Below are 16,673 nucleotides of genomic sequence, written 5' to 3' on the forward strand. Positions count from 1 at the left end.
TAATCTTTACACCATGCAAGATGAACAAGGGCGCATAGTGATGATTTCTTTGTATGTAGACGATTTGATCATTATAGGTGATGCTACATATTTGATCAAAGAAATCAAGAAATAGATGTTACAGGTATTCGAAATGAAACACCTTGGTGAATTAAGATACTGTTTGGGTCTTGAAATCTGGAGAGATTCAGGAAAAACATTTTTTTCCCAGGGAAATTATGTCAAAGGACTATTAGAAAGATTTAGGATGGATCAATGTAAGCCTACAATAGTACCATTACAACAGAATATCAAACTGCAGAGTGAGGACCTGACCACTACTAGACCAAATTTGGATTATGCAGTCAGTGTGCTAAGTCAATATATGTCCAAGCCACTTGAAAGTCATTGGAATGCAGTGAAAAGTGTTTTGAGGTATCTACAAGGTACTGTAGATTATGGTATTATTTATACTGATTCCTCTGATGTTAGATTGACAGGATTTACAGATTCAGACTGGGCTGGAAATGTAGACAATCGCAGATCCATAACAAGATATGCATTCAGCATTGGATCCGGGGTGATTACATGAAGCAACAATAAATAGAACATAGTTTCATTGTCCTCATCGGAGGCAGAGTATCAAGCTATGTGTGCAGCAACATGTGAGGCAGTTTGGTTGCAGAGACTTCTCCAAGATGTTGGGAAAGAACAGAAAGAGGCAACAACGATCAAGTGTGACAATCAGAGTTCAATCAAACTTGCTAATAATCCAGTGTTTCATAAAAACACTAAACACATTGATACATAGTTCCACTTTGTCAGGGAGAAAGTGCAATCAAAAGAAATCCATTTGGTATATTGTAATACATGTGATAATGTTGCAGACATTTTCACTAAGCCTCTTGGAAAAATCAAGTTTGAAATGTTTAGGGAGATGTTAGGCATATTTGTGAACCCCTTTTCCATTAAGGGGGAGTGTTAGAGATAATGGAGAATATCTTAGAATAGTGAGTTGGTTCACAAGACCTCAGGATAGGAATTAGTTTCTATTTTATAGGTTATGGTTCTAACTTCCCTAAATATGTGATTACTATATATTATGTAATGTACATGAGCAATGTGGAGCGTTCTGTAGAGCCAGACTCTCCTGGTTCAGACTCTCTTTCATAGAGCTGACCAATGGGTTTCATTTCATTTAATATGCAACATTGCATTTTTATCATGCAGAGTCTTCCATTTTCAAATTGAAAGGACTCGGCCAAGATCATTCCAAGTGCTATTCTGCTGGCATGCGTTCAACCAGCGATATCCTCCTACAGAATTTGAACAAGTGGCTCGTGCATTTGTGGATGCTTGCGCTGGATTTCCATTATCCATTAAAGTGCTTGGATCTCTTCTTCATGGAAAATACTTGGAGTATGGAAAAGCCCAATTGCACGATATATCCAAAATTCTTCCCGAAGATATACTGGGTACACTGAAAATAAGCTATGGAATTCTTGATAAAATAGAGAAGCATATTTTCTTAGACATTGTGTGCTTCTTTTTAGGAGAAAACAAAGATACCACTATAATAATTTGGGATGGAATGGAGTGGGGAGGATGGCTTTGTCTTTGGAACCTAGAGAGTAGGTCTGTGGTGGAAGTAGACGATGAAAAATATATTAGAATGCACGACCACGTGAGAGACTTGGGAAGACATATTGCGGAGACTGAACCTCCAGAATGGATGCTCCACCTTTCGTGCTCGATCCATGACCTTAAGGCTCATCTGTACGACAAATATGTCGTATGTATTTTTAAGCTTTACAAGGACATTTAAATTAGTACTTTTCTCAAAATTGCATCCATTATGTTTTGAATTATTAACCGTTGCTTCATGCTATTGATTCTAACATATTTGAGAAAAAAATTTAGGTGCGTGGAATTAGCACCACTCACTTAGATGACTACGGAAGAGCTCAACTAGTGTTCAGAAATCTTGCACAGTTCGCAAGTAGTTGTTTCATAAATTATGTGAGGGGGTTGCAACTAATTAGGACTGAAGGTGCTTTTCGGATAGCCAATTCATTGAAAGCATATTCCGTAGTGCCATATCACTCTGTTGTGGCCACCAACAACCCCCCTCCTTATTTAGTATTAGCAATAACACTAGGTAAGTGGGGACCCTTAGTAAAAAATTCAAAAAATCAATTAAGGCTCATGTATTTTTACTCCTTAAAAAACATCGCATTGCGCGGAGAATGATAGGTCATTTCCTTATGAATAAAATTTATAAAATACGAGATTGCGACGCAAACTCCATCGCATCGCATGCATTAAGAAATGCTCACGTTGGAAAACCTTAAAAAATCACCGATATGTGATATCACATATCGCATCTCGCAAAATTGCATGAAAGACACATAACAATTTAACGATTACAGCGATTAGCGATAATGCAATACTGCGATATTGCGTTCCGCGATATTGCGATACTGCGATCCACGATCTTGCGATAGCGCGATCAAGCGACCTTGCGATAACACAGCATAACGAAATTGCGATAATGCGATACTGCGAAATGCGATGCGAATCGCAGAAACAGTCCATCGCCAATTTTCTTGGCTCAACGTTCAAGAAAAAGTTTTCCATAAACCAAGAACATGATACACGCTTTAATGATAATTAATGAATTATACGCCGGTTGTTAATGAAAGACGATTTTTTGTTTTTCGAAGAGCCATTTCACGTCAGGTGGCATGTTTTTGTACATCCGTAGAGTTTAAAGCTTTCCTGTCAATTTTTATTGTCATTACTCTTTCCTCACTTGTGAACTACAGGAACAAAAAACGAAAGATACACAAAGCAATGTGCAGGAAGCTATGAGGAAAAAGGGTAAAAATCCAATGTTCAAAGACAGAGAAAAGATGCCCGCATGCAACAGAGCCGCAGATTCACAAGAACGCTGCTGAGCCATCCATTACAGATCTTTCATTCACAGCCATGATTGAATGAGTAATTGAACGATGCTGATATCAACAGGTAGTTTAACGCTCAAGGTAAAGAGCTCACGAAAGCAGTATTTTTACAAATTTTGAAGCTTATACCCAGTGAAGAAAAAGGTGCTAAAGGCGAAAAACGCATCAAAGAAGTCCGGATCAAAGAACGGAGGCAGTTTCCGATGCATAATTAGTGCTTAGAGCTAATCACGCATCGCTGAGAAAATTGTTCGAGAAGAAAAGCCTCTAACTGCTTAGTCACTTGTAAGCCCGAAAAATGCAAGAAAGCAATGGTAAAGAACAAACTGGAAACAAAAAGCTAGAGAAAAAGGCAAAAGCAATTCAAGGGTTAACCAAGTTGAACTTGGATTATTACTGGGCATACACAGTAAATCCACATAGTCAGAAGATGACTCTCGAGTATATCATCGATTTTGCTGAAAAGATGGTGCCAGCACTTACCATTTCTGTTTTCTTAGCTCAACCAAAAGCGGAAGACAATCAGCCGACTCTACCCAGGCAAATACTGAATGCTTGCAACATTAAGGAGCAAACGCAGAAATAGTTAGATATTAGATTTAATTTTTAGAAATAGTTTTGCTTAGAAAAAAGGTGGTCATTTAAACCGTATCCTGAATCTGTGTAATTAAGTTATTTAGTTAGTAGTATTTAAACCCTTCTCATACATTTAGAGAAGGGTCCATAAATTTATCAAAAAATTGTCCTTAGAACATGCACTTTTGCACCCTTCGAGGAGGTTTTGGTGAATGAATGGATCAAGATTTGTTGATGTTTGCATTTGATATCTGCTATTGATGTTGCACTTCTGTACTCTTAGTGGATGTTAGAGCAAGGAGAGATAAATCATTGTTTCTTGAAGCTTATGAGTAGGACTAGTCATAAATGGTACTTTTATCTCTTGACCATTTCTGCTTATATGTTAAAGTGATATACAGTTTTTAGTTGTTTATGTATTATTGCATGAATGCTTGAGTTATCATTTGGCACTTTTGTACGGTGATAGCTATTTATTTATGCTTAATGTATGAATAGCTCATTATGTGATATGTTTTTCACAATTGTTTCGTCTAACTTTTTATGCGAAGTGGTTCATCTTTATTGATTTCCTTTCTTATAATCGCTGAATGATCTTTATTACCAGTTGTTATTCGAAATCTCTTTAGATCGCATAATAGAAGAATTACATCCCGGGTTAGTATAGACTTAGATGTTACTATTTATTAGATTACAATAGCATAAAATTAGATTAAAGTTTGAATTAGAATATCTTAAATAGGAACTGTTAGATCAGCAACATCAAATTCTACACACACACATTCATAGATTGGGAAACTGGTCCCATTATCCCCAGTCGGACCCGCTTTACCAAACAGATAAGGAGCTACCAACCAAGGTCCGGACCGGGCGGGTATCCCCCTTGTTGTCGACCCGATTTTCGGGGCTTCAACATATTTGGCGCTAGAAGGAGGGCCTGAACTATGAATGGCAAGTAAATCCAAATCTGAATACTATTCTGAGAGTAAATCACCCTCATCATCTCCCCTGACTTCTCCATTACAATTAAATCAAGAGTCAGAAGTCACTCGAGTATCAGTCACTGCTACACACCCTGATATTTCAGAACAATCTACCGTTGAACTTCCTGAAGTCGAATCCCTCATTCACAAACTTCAGTGATTTTCCATTTCTCCTCAAAGGTTTGATAAATCTCAAGGCAGTGTGACTTCGCATTACAATCTTGCTCATCCCCTGACCAGGCTAAAGAGTGAAAAGTTTGGCGTTCAGCCAACCGAATTACCTCTTCCCACTAGGAAAAGAGCGAGGAAATCACCTAAAGAGTCTGACAGTGAGACTCTTTCGTCAACATCGTCCATCTCAAATTCTTCACCGCGAAGTCAACCATCCACTCCACCACTCCAGATCATCGTCCATTTGTCCACTGGAACACCCACAACTCCTCTTCAATCATCTACAATCGTAGTATCCTCATCCTCCCAGCCACAGGGATCATCTTTTGCACTTTCCTCTGTTAGTAGTTCAACAATGGCCCAGTCTCCATGGAATAACCCTGGGGCAGTCTTAATCCCTGCCCCCTTGAGTCAAATACCGACCCATCCTGAGAAATGGCTGCCTAAATTTAATCCCGAGGCAGAGATGCTAGTAGAAGAGCACATAAATAACTTCATGCTATCCATTAATCTCAATGGGGTTACTAATGAAGATGTTGTTGTTAGGCTTTTTCCTTATACTCTGTAAGGAATACCCGGGTCATGGTATTTTTCATTACCCTCTGGATCCATCACTAGTTGGGACATCTTCCAGGAGCAATTCTTGACCAAGTTTGGTGATGACAGGTCTATGGCAACGTTAATCAATGACCTATCCAACCTTAGAGCCAAAACTAGAGAGCCTATCAAGGATTTCAATTTACGTTTTAATAAAATTTTCAACAAAATTCCTACTGCTTCCCAGCCCAGTGAAGAAGTACGATGTGAATGGTATATCACCGCTCTACCATCGAACATAGCAATCTTCGTGGATAGGGCCAATAAAACAACCTTAGCCGATAACATGAAAGAAGCAATAGCAGTAGAGAAACGAATAATAGCCCTGGAAAAGAAATCTGCGATAGAGGAATGTAAATCCAAAAAGGTCACCTTCAAGGAAGACTCCAAGAAGAAACAAGCAAAAGATCCATTCGATTTGGAAGGATTGTAGAAAGTTCTAAAGACCATGTCCAATGAAATGGTTGACATAAAAAAACAAGTAGCAGAAACTTCTTCAAAAAAGCCCTACAAAGCTTTTAAAAGAGGTCCTTCAACGGATGCAAAGCCACCCAATGCCATTTCAAATGCTGAATCCGAGGAAGAGGAAGAGGAAATTACCACTGAAGGGCAGACTGATGACGAAGAAGTTGTGGAATTACAAGGAATGTGGGATTTCATCCTCCCACAAGAAGAAGATCAAGAAGTATTCCCAATTAGCACACGAAGAAAAAATCAGCTTGATCCTCCCCAGACTACCCCTAAGCCGAAGAGCACAAGCTCTGCAATAAAGGATAAAGTCGCAACAAAGAAAATGAAATCTAAAGCAACACAAACCAACCCAGTCCAAACAGATGAAACATCTCCATCTAAAACACTGATAATGTCGGATGAAATGGAATACAATATTATAGAAGACATGAAAAAGACTAGGGCCAACATCACCCTTTACGAACTAAGCAAGTTAAAGCATCAACAGAAGATAATGATGAAAGAATTACATGTTGTGCCAATTGCACCTTTGCCTGCCGCTGTACTTTCTCAAGCTTCCCATAACATGGGAAGACCTCCAACTAACGCGATCGATAAGATTGATCCAAATGACATCGCTCTAATTGGAGGAAGATCAAGATCTCACACTCCCCCGTTTCTCCTTACTTATGAAATCTTCAATAAAAATGTGCATAATTGTTTGGTAGATTCTGGTGCTTCATTGAATATTTTACCCAAATCCATATGTGCCAAGTTAAACGTTCAACCACATAAATCCGTTGTGCGCATAGTTCAGTTAGATCGATCTCAAGTCGAAGTAATCGATGAACTAAATCAAGTAACCATAAGGTTGTCATCCGACCCAAAGGTATGTCAAGTTATTGACATTTTAGTTGCTGACATTCCTGAATTCTATGGCTTAATTCTTAGCAGGGATTGGTCAGAAAAACTCCATGGATAATTTTCAACCGACTGGTCGCACATGTGGCTGCCCTACAACAGTAAACCGAATCAAATAAAAGTTGAACGAGAGCTACATCAGAAGTACATAGTAACAGAGTTAGAGGGAGAAAATGAACCAGTAGCATATAATAGTAGCATTATTGGCAATTAATCAGTAGATTCTTTCCTTGGCAATTTCAATGCTCATGTGTCACCCTATTTTGAACACTATGTTTTGTCCCAAGTCGAGAATTTTTCTCGAACTGATAGTTCGAAATGTATCAATTTTTTAGATAAACCTATAAATAAATCTTTGTTTTGGAAATTATTTTTTGATGGTTCTAGATCTAACTAAGGAGAAGGAGCAGGATGCATTCTGATTAGTCCAGAAGGAGATAAAATCATGCTCACATGCAGACTCGAATTCGATTGCACCAACAATACAGTAGAATATGAGGCTTTGGTCCAAGGCTTGTACAAAGCAATTAGGTTAAACGTCAAGTATCTTCAAATTTTTGGAGACTCTGAGATTGTGGTTAAACAGGTACGTAACACTATACATTTCTTATCAGGTCATTTAAAACATTATCAATCCTTAGTTCAAGATCTGACTGAGCATTTCATAGCGTTTAATATCTCTTCAATCCCCAGAATCCAAAACACAAGTGCAGACCTTTTGGCTAACGTAGCTTCTAAGATTATTCCTTCAGAAGTTTTTAGTCCAGATAGATTCTCAATAGAATTAATCTTTAGACCATCCATTCCTGATAACATCACAAATTGGAGAGTATTCAATGATGATCTTGATATTGTAAATTTCCTCACATCTGAAGGATCTTACTCTAATCAAATAATTGACGAAGACCAACATGATTGACAATTGCAACAAGATAGCACTAACAATGCTATACCTAAGTCGGTGGTCAAGTTAGAAGACTTGTACGATTTGAAAGATCGGTTTAAGAGGTCTACCAATTCAACACTCCAAAGTTCAACCTTGAACTAGGAATTAGTAAACCTAGGGATCGATGCCAACCCACAAAACATTAATCTAGGCCTCGGCCTAGCCCCTGAAGAAAAACTAGCGTATATTCGTCTTTTGAGACAATATAAAAATGTTTTTGCCTGGAATTATGATGAGCTCAAAACATACGACACTTCTATCATCCAGCATACTATTCCCATGATCAATAATGAAAAATCTGTCCAACAAAAGCTGAGAAAGATCCACCCCAATTTATAAAATCAGATAAAAACTGAGCTCAATAAGTTATTCAATGCCAGAATAATCTTTCCCGTCAGACATTCTAAATGGGTCTCCAATATGGTACCTGTTAGAAAGAAAAACAGAGATATTAGGATTTGCACTGAATTTTGAAACCTTAACAAGGCCTGCCAAAAAGATAATTTTCCTTTACCACCTATGGAAGAGATACGACAGGTAGTGTCGGGTTCAGAATTAATGTCTTTCTTGGATGGATTTTTAGGATATAATCAAGTGTTGGTACATCCTGATGACCAATTGAAAACCACATTCAAAACTAAATGGGGCACATACGCATATCGAAAAATGCCATTTGGTTTGATTAATGCTGGTGCCACATTTCAGAGAGCCATGGACATTGCATTCAAAGGTTTAGTCAATAAATCTGTAGTAATTTATTTGGATGACATAACATTGTATTCGAAGAAACGAAGCGACCATCTCAAAGACTTGAAACAAATCTTTCAACGATGTTTAAGGTATGGAATTTCACTTAACCCAAAGAAATATTTTTCGCACTAAGTGAAGGGAAACTTATAGGATTCATAGTGTCAAAATCCAGTATTCACATCAATTCCAACAGAATCAAAGAAATTTCTGAAATATCCCTACCTCACAACAAAAAAGCCATGCAATCTTTCCTTGGTCAGATCAACTTTGTAAAGAGATTCATTCCAGATTTTTCACGAATCGTGTCTCCTTTGCAAACCATGATTAAAAAGAATTCAAATTTTAAATGGGGCCAAGATGAACATGAAGCATTCAACCTGATCAAACACGCTATTATTAATGCTCCATCTTTAGCAACTTCGAATTTTTCAGAGCTAAGTCATATGCTGCGATTGTAACTCAAGCAAATCAAGGAAAAGCGGAAGCTCCAATTGCGTTTTTCAGTTCAAATTTATAGGGTGCTGAACTAAATTATTCAGACGTGGAGAAACAGGCTTGTGCTGTTTTCAAAGCGGTCAAATAATTCAGACCTTTCATACTTAAAACCCATACTAAGATTATAGTACCGTTTCCAGCGGTAAGGAAGCTTCTAGTACAGAAGGATGTGGGTGAGAAAAGGGCCAATTGGGTTACTTCCTTACAGGAATATGACATTGAGATTAAACCAGCAAACATTGTAAGAGGTCAAGGCTTCTGCAAAATGCTGGTTGGAGCATCACAAATTTCTGAAATTCCATCTGAAGAAGTACAAATATGCGAGGTAAGCCTAAACGATGCAGAATCATTATACACTGATATCATTTATTATCTTAAGAACGGGTATGCTCCTTCACACCTCGATCATACTAAGAAAAGAGCTCTAAGGTTGAAAGCCAAACAATATCAGCTCATAAATGATATTCTTTTTAGGAAAAATTATGATTCTGTCCTTCTTAGGTGTCTTGAGAAATCTGAAGCTGAAAAAGTTTTGCAGGAACTCCATGATGGGCTGGCAGGCGGACACTATGCTGGAGATGCTACTGCACATAAAATCTTGTGCGCAGGATATTAATGGCCCACATTATTTAAAGACTCACACAATTATGTGAGGAGATGTCAAGTCTGTCAAACTACTGCTGGAAGACAAAAGAAGCCATCCTTGCCACTACAGCCGGTAAACATCGAGCAACCTTTCAGTCAGTGGGGATTGGACATAATAGGTGAGATCGTTCCTCACTCTTCTAAGCAGCATAGATCCATCCTCACAGCAACATATTATTTTACTAAGTGGGTAGAAGCAGTTTCGCTCAAGACGACTAATTCTGAAAATATCATTGAGTTCATAGATCAATTTATAATCACTAGGTTTGGATTGCCATCCGCTTTAATGTTTGATAATGCATCATACTTTTCTGGAAATGCAATGATTGAATTCGCACTTAAAAGAGGATTCAAACTTAAATATTTGGCCAATTACTACCCACAAGGCAATGGGTTAGCTGAGTCAACAAATAAAAAACTAATCAGGATTATTAAAAGAACAGTTGACCAAAATCATAAGAATTGGCACAAGTCTTTGATATATGCTTTATGGGCAGACCGAATAACGCAAAAAGCTTCTATCGGTACTTCTCGCTTTAATTTAGTTTATGGGAAAGAAGTGGTTCTTCCGACTCACTTAGCAATTCCCTCTTTGTATTTAGTTCAATACATTGATGAAGTACCCACTTCCTCCTTACAGCTGAGACAAATGGAAATAATTAAATTAGAAGAACAATGAGAACAGGCTAGGAAAACGCATGCTCATCATCAAGCACTAGTAAAATCCTCTTTTGATTCAAACATAATGACCAGAAAAGATTTTCAGATGGGAGATTTAGTTTTAAAGTGGGACAAGGCTCATGAAGAAAAGGGCAAACATACAAAATTTCAAAGAATGTGGCTTGGTCCTTTTCAAATTGTAGAAGTCATAGGACCATCAACGTTTGTGTTATAGGATTTAGCAGGTAAGAGGGTTCCTTTGCCTGTTAATGGACAAATTCTTAAGAAATATTTTCCATAGAAGATTATTCTTCTATTTTTTGCAAAATAGTTGTTTTTCTTTTTCATAATAAAACCAGTTGTAAGTGGTTACATTAGGCATTTACGGAAAAAACACCAATTCTCTTTCAGATTTTGAACTTTTCGCTTGTATAAATAGCAAATCTTTTGGAAAACTAATCTTTATTATTGATAGATACAGTTAAAGACTCTAGTCTAGATATGATACTAGTTTCAACTTCAAAAAGTTTGATGAAAACAACCTTTAGTGAAGAAATTGTTTTATCTCAGTACAATGAAAGGTATCAATAACAAAATAAAGATTCTCTGTAGAACAACTGTTTCCAAAAACTCTATTATTGTCGTCCAGAGCTATCTTAAGGAAACAATGACTTCCTCCCTGCTAAGGAAATCACAACTTTCAGAGGAACAACCCAAGGATACACTTTATCTTGAAGAATAAGAGGTCTCATCACGAGCCGGCTTATCATAATCACAGATATTATAACTTGCTGACTTTGCCAATACTATACACCACAACAGGGCAATGACTCAAGATTGTTGCAATCAAAAGATAAGGGGTCTCATCACGAGCCAGCTTGTTCAACAAAGTTATAAATCAAGTGAATGACTGTGTCATAATTTGGCTACCAAACCAAGACATTGTTCTTTAAGAATAAAAAGAAAATCAAAGCAATAAGTGTGGATATGGATTTTTCTTTGAAAGTTGTAGGCTGCCTTAAGTGGGATACAGGATCATTGCTGGGTAACAGGTAACCCTGTCGAGGCTATAAACGCCTGCTGGCAGCAAAGGCTCTACCTACGACAAATGAGCATATTTAAAACTGGCTTACAGAGGAAACTTTGTTTTATCTTTACAAGACCAAGTAATGACTGATGTAAATACAAGGACTAGCCTGAGGAAGCGAATAATCAAAGTGAAAATTTGTTGAAACAAAATATCATTGACAGTTTAGAGCATAATGTACTTTATCTTTCCATAATAAAGTTTAATTTTCTGAAAAATTTTCTGTTTTGGAAGTTTAGAAAATTCAATAGAAAAACAGAGATAACTGGTTCTTCCAAGTGAATTGCCAATTGTTGTGGCCACCAACAACCCCCCTCCTTATTTAGTATTAGCAATAACACTAGGTAAGTGGGGACCCTTAGTAAAAAATTCAAAAAATCAATTAAGGCTCATGTATTTTTACTCCTTAAAAAACATCGCATCGCGCGAAGAATGATAGGTCATTTCCTTATGAGTAAAATTGATAAACTACGAGATTGCGATGCGAACTCCATTGCATCGCATGCATTAAGAAACGCTCATGTTGGAAAACCTTAAAAAATCGCCGATATGCGATATCGCATATCGCATCTCGCAAAATTGCATGAAAGACACATAACAATTTAACGATTACAACGATCAGCGATAATGCGATACTGCGATATTGCGTTCCACGATATTGCGATACTGCGATCCACGATCTTGCGATAGCGCGATCAAGCAACCTTGTGATAACACAACACAATGAAATTGCGATAATGCGATACTGCGAAATGCGATGCTGCGATGCGAATCGCAGAAACAGTCCATCGCCAATTTTCCTGGCTCAACGTTCAAGAAAAAGTTTTCCATAAACCAAGAACTGGATACGCGCTTTAATGATAATTAATGAATTATATGCCAGTTGTTAATGAAAGATGATTTTTTGTTTTTCGAAGAGCTAGTTCAGGTCAGGTGGCATGTTTTTGTACATCCGTAGAGTTTAAAGCTTTCCTGTCAATTTTTATTGTCATTACTCTTTCCTTACTTGTGAACTGCAGGAATAAAAAACGAAAGATACACAAAGCAATGTGCAGGAAGCTATGAGGAAAAAGAGTAAAACTCCAATGTTCAAAGATAGAGAAAAGACACCCGCATGCAACAGAGCTGCAGATTCACAGGAACGCTGCTGAGCCATCCATTACAGATCTTTCATTCACAGCCATGATTGAATGAGTAATTGAATGATGCTGATATCAACAGGCGGTTTAATGCTCAAGGTCAAGAACTCACGAAAGCAGTATTTTTACAAATTTTGAAGCTTATACCCGGTGAAGAAAAAGGTGCTAAAGGCGAAAAACGCATCAGAGAAGCCCGGATCAAAGAACGGAGGCAGTTTCCGATGTGCGATTAGCGCCTAGCGCTAATCGCGCATCACTGAGAAAATTGTTCAAGAAGCAAAGCCTCTAACTGCTCAGTCACTTGTAAGCCTGAAAAATGCAAGAAAGCAATGGTAAAGAACAAACTGGAAACATAAAGCTAGAGAAAAAGGCAGAAGCGATTCAAGGTTAGCTAAGTTGAACTTGGATTATTACTGGGCATACACAGTAAATCCACATAGTCAGAAGATGACTCTTGAGTATATCATCGATTTTGCTAAAAAGATGGTGCCAGCTCTTACCATTTCTGTTTGCTTAGCTCAACCAAAAGCGGAAGACAGTCAACCGACTCTACCCAGGCAAATACTGAATGCTTGCAACATTAAGGAGCAAATGCAGAAATAGTTAGATATTAGATTTAATTTTTAGAAATAGTTTTGCCTAGAAAAAGCGTGGTCATTTAAACCATATCCTGAATTTGTGTAATTAAGTTATTTAGTTAGTAATATTTAAACCCTTCTCATACATTTAGAGAAGGGTCCATAAATTTATCAAAATATTGTCCTCAGAACATGCACTTTTGCACCCTCCGAGGATGTTAGAGCAAGGAGAGATAAATCATTGTTGCTTGAAGCTTATGAGTAGGACTAGTCATAAATGGTACTTTTATCTCTTGACCATTTTTGCTTATATGTTAAAGTGATAAACAGTTTTTTAGTTGTTTATGTATTATTGCATGAATGCCTGAGTTATCATTTGGCACTTTTGTATGGTGATAGCTATTTATTTATCCTTAATGTATGAATAGCTCAATATGCGATATGTTTTTCACAACTGTTTTGTCTAACTTTTTATGTGAAGTGGTTCATCTTTATTGTTTCCTTTCTTATAATCGTTGAATGATCTTTATTACTAGTTGTTATTTGAAATCTCTTTAGATCGAATAATAAAAGAATTACATCCCGGGTTAGTATAGAATTAGATGTTACTGTTTATTAGATTACAATAGCATAAATTAGATTAAAGTTTGAATTAGAATATCTTAAATAGGAACTGTTAGATCAGCAACATCAAATTCTACACACACACACTCATAGATTGGGAAACTGGTCCCATTATCCCCAGTCGGACCCTCTATACCAAACGGATAAGGAGCTACCAACCAAGGTCCGGACCGAGCAGGTATCCCCCTTGTTGTCGACCCAATTTGCGGGGCTTCAACACACTCATATGGCTCTGCTGGGTTAACTTTCTGTACTCCAGACTACATTCTTGTATTCTACTCAAGAATTTAAGAGTTCTATGAATAGAGGGGAGTGAACTTGAAACACTGTGGCTGGATGAATCACAGGTATTCATTTGAAGTTCTTGACATAAGATGTTTTTATCTTGCAAATTGCTTTGATCTTTAGTATTTTTAGCATACTAGGGGTCAAACCAATTTTAAAAGATTGTAGGCACCAGAGCAATTGTGGGAATTGTATATCAAGGCTAGACATGTGGAGGTTCCCAAGTCCATTGGGAAGTTGAGGCATCTGGAGAAAATTGTGGTCTCTTTTTCTAGGCATGTAACTTTACTAGACTAACTCTGCCATCTACAGTCATTGAAACACTTATAATTATGGGGCTATGGAGGTACAATTTCCTTTTTTATATTCCTATATAAAAATGGACTGCCTACCAATATTTTTTTGCGAACTTAAGGACCTGTTTTGAAATGGAGTCCCTACCAGATTCCCTTGGGAGCTTAACGAACTTCCAATATTTTACCGTGCATATTCCTGTGGGTAGTTTGAATTCGAGGGGTGCTCCAATTTGAACATGCTCCCAGTTTCATTTGGAAACTTAATAAGCTTGGAAAGCCTTTCATTCTCTGGTTGGTCAAGTCTAAGGATGCTTCCAGAATTGTTTGGGAACTTAACGAATCTCCAAACTATTGATCTGTTTGGGTGCTCTAGTTTGCAGGTGCTTCCAGATTCATTTGGGAACTTGACAAATCTCCAAACTATTAACCTGTCCTACTGCTCTAGTTTGAAGGTGCTTACAGATTCATCTGGGAACTTGAAGAATCTCCAAACTATTCATCTATCCAAGTGATCTAGTCTGCAAGTGCTTCCATATTCATTTGGAAACTTGATGAATCTCCAAACTATTCACCTTTACAAGTGTTTTAGTTTGCAGGTGCTTCCAGATTCGTTTGGGAGCTTAACGAATCTCCAAACTATTCACATGTTCAAGTGCTATAGTCTCGAGGTGCTTCCAGATTTGCTTGGGAACTTTACGAATCTCTAAACTATTCACCTATCCTGCTGCATTAGTCTGCAAGTGCTTCTAGATTTTTTTGGGAACTTGAGGAATCTCCAAACTATTGACCTGGTTGGGTGCTCTAGTCTGCACGTGCTTCCAGATTCATTTGGGAACTTGATGAATCTCCAAACTATTGACCTGTTAGGGTGCTCTAGTCTGCAGGTGCTTCCAGATTCGTTTGAGAACTTGACAAATCTCCAAACTATTACAATGTACCACTGCTTGAGTCTGCAGGTGCTTCCAGATTCGTTTGGGAACTTAACGAATCTCCAATCTATTAACCTATCTTGGTGCTGGAGTCTCCAAGTTCTTCCAAATTCATTTGGGAACTTGATGAATCTCAAAACTATTGACCTGTTCGGGTGTTGTCTTCTACGGGTGCTTCGATATTCATTTGGGAACTTGATGAATCGCCAAAATATTAAAGTCTCCTACTGCTCTAGTTTGTAGACGCTTCCAGATTCATTTGGGAACTTGACAAATATCCAAACTATTAATCTTAGAGGGTGTTGGAGTCTAAAGATGCTTCCAAATTCATTTGGTAACTTGAGGAATCTCCAAGCCATTGACATGCGCGATTGCTTTAGTCTACAAGTGCTTCCACATTAGTTTGGAAACTTAATACAACTTGAAGAGGTTTGATAGTTTGGTAATCTCCCATGAATGCTTTGAAAATATGTGCACGTTTAAATGCTCAGGCGTCATTAATTTCAACAAGTTTGAAGTATTGCCTGCAGCTTTTCTCACTTTCTTGTGAGATATGAATGTAATTGATACCATGTCAGGGTAAGGCAGTTAAGCTCTCGGAATTTCAAAACCTGCCTGATTTGAAATTGATCGTGTTTGCAATATAAAAAATAATATATATTATTTATGTAATACTTGTATATTTAAATGTTTAAATATTTTTACAATTATAATAATTTAAATGATTGGAAAAATTGATAGACATTAATTTATAATACTTACATTTACTATATGGTACATCTCACTGGTTAAATTTAAAAAATCTTAAAAGCTAAATAAATTAGAACTTTATTTTAAATTATTATTAATACTACAAAACATTGTTGCTTGGAGATTTCTATGGTTAGGGTTTGAAGAGTGTTGATTTAGAAAATTAGTGGAAGTTTGGAGTCACAAACAGTACTAGTGTTGATTCAGAAAATTAGTGGACGTTTGGAGTCACAAACATTACTCAAGGACATCGTTTCAATATAGTGAGATTAAACTAAAAACATAGTTTCAATATACTGAAATTAATTTAAAAACAATGAATTCAAGTGATTATTAAGGTTTATAATTTAGTGATTTAGGTTTTACTGTTTGATTGGTAAATTGAGGCATTTTCTTAATTATAATTATGTATTGTGTCTATTGAGAATCTAATCCTAAGCAACGACAACAATAATGTCCTATTATAATGACAATGCTTTTGTTGAGAAGGTTATCTATAATGTTTTACATTTTCTCTGTAAAGTGTAGATAAATATATTTGAAAGGGAAGATATATCTATAAAAAAAAATAAGTTGAATATATTCCGTAAAAAAAATATAAATATTAGAAATGGAGTTGTTTTACTTAGTTATTTGTTGTTTAAATTCCATAACCATTTTAATTTATTATTAATATTTTTTTAATGATTTCTTATTCATACTAAATAAAAATATATAATTTTGTTACTATAATTTAATTAATTTGTTAAAATTCATTTCATTTTCATGAGCTTAAACCAAATTTTGTAATAACCAATAAATATTTGATAATATAAATAAGTGGTTTTTATTTTTAAAATAATTATATAA

At 36.7% G+C, this 16,673-nt stretch overlaps 1 pseudogene; it reads left to right on the forward strand.

Moving 5' to 3' along the window:
• Positions 1 to 15,624, forward strand: part of LOC149198281 (disease resistance-like protein CSA1) — a 35,428-nt pseudogene extending 19,804 nt beyond the window's left edge.
• Positions 15,625 to 16,673: the final 1,049 nt, after the last annotated feature.

The sequence above is a fragment of the Pinus tabuliformis genome, chromosome 2_2 (assembly GCF_031772625.1).
Source record: "Pinus tabuliformis cultivar Carrire ecotype Pingquan chromosome 2_2, CPIR1, whole genome shotgun sequence".
In the NCBI taxonomy this organism is placed as follows: domain Eukaryota; kingdom Viridiplantae; phylum Streptophyta; class Pinopsida; order Pinales; family Pinaceae; genus Pinus; species Pinus tabuliformis.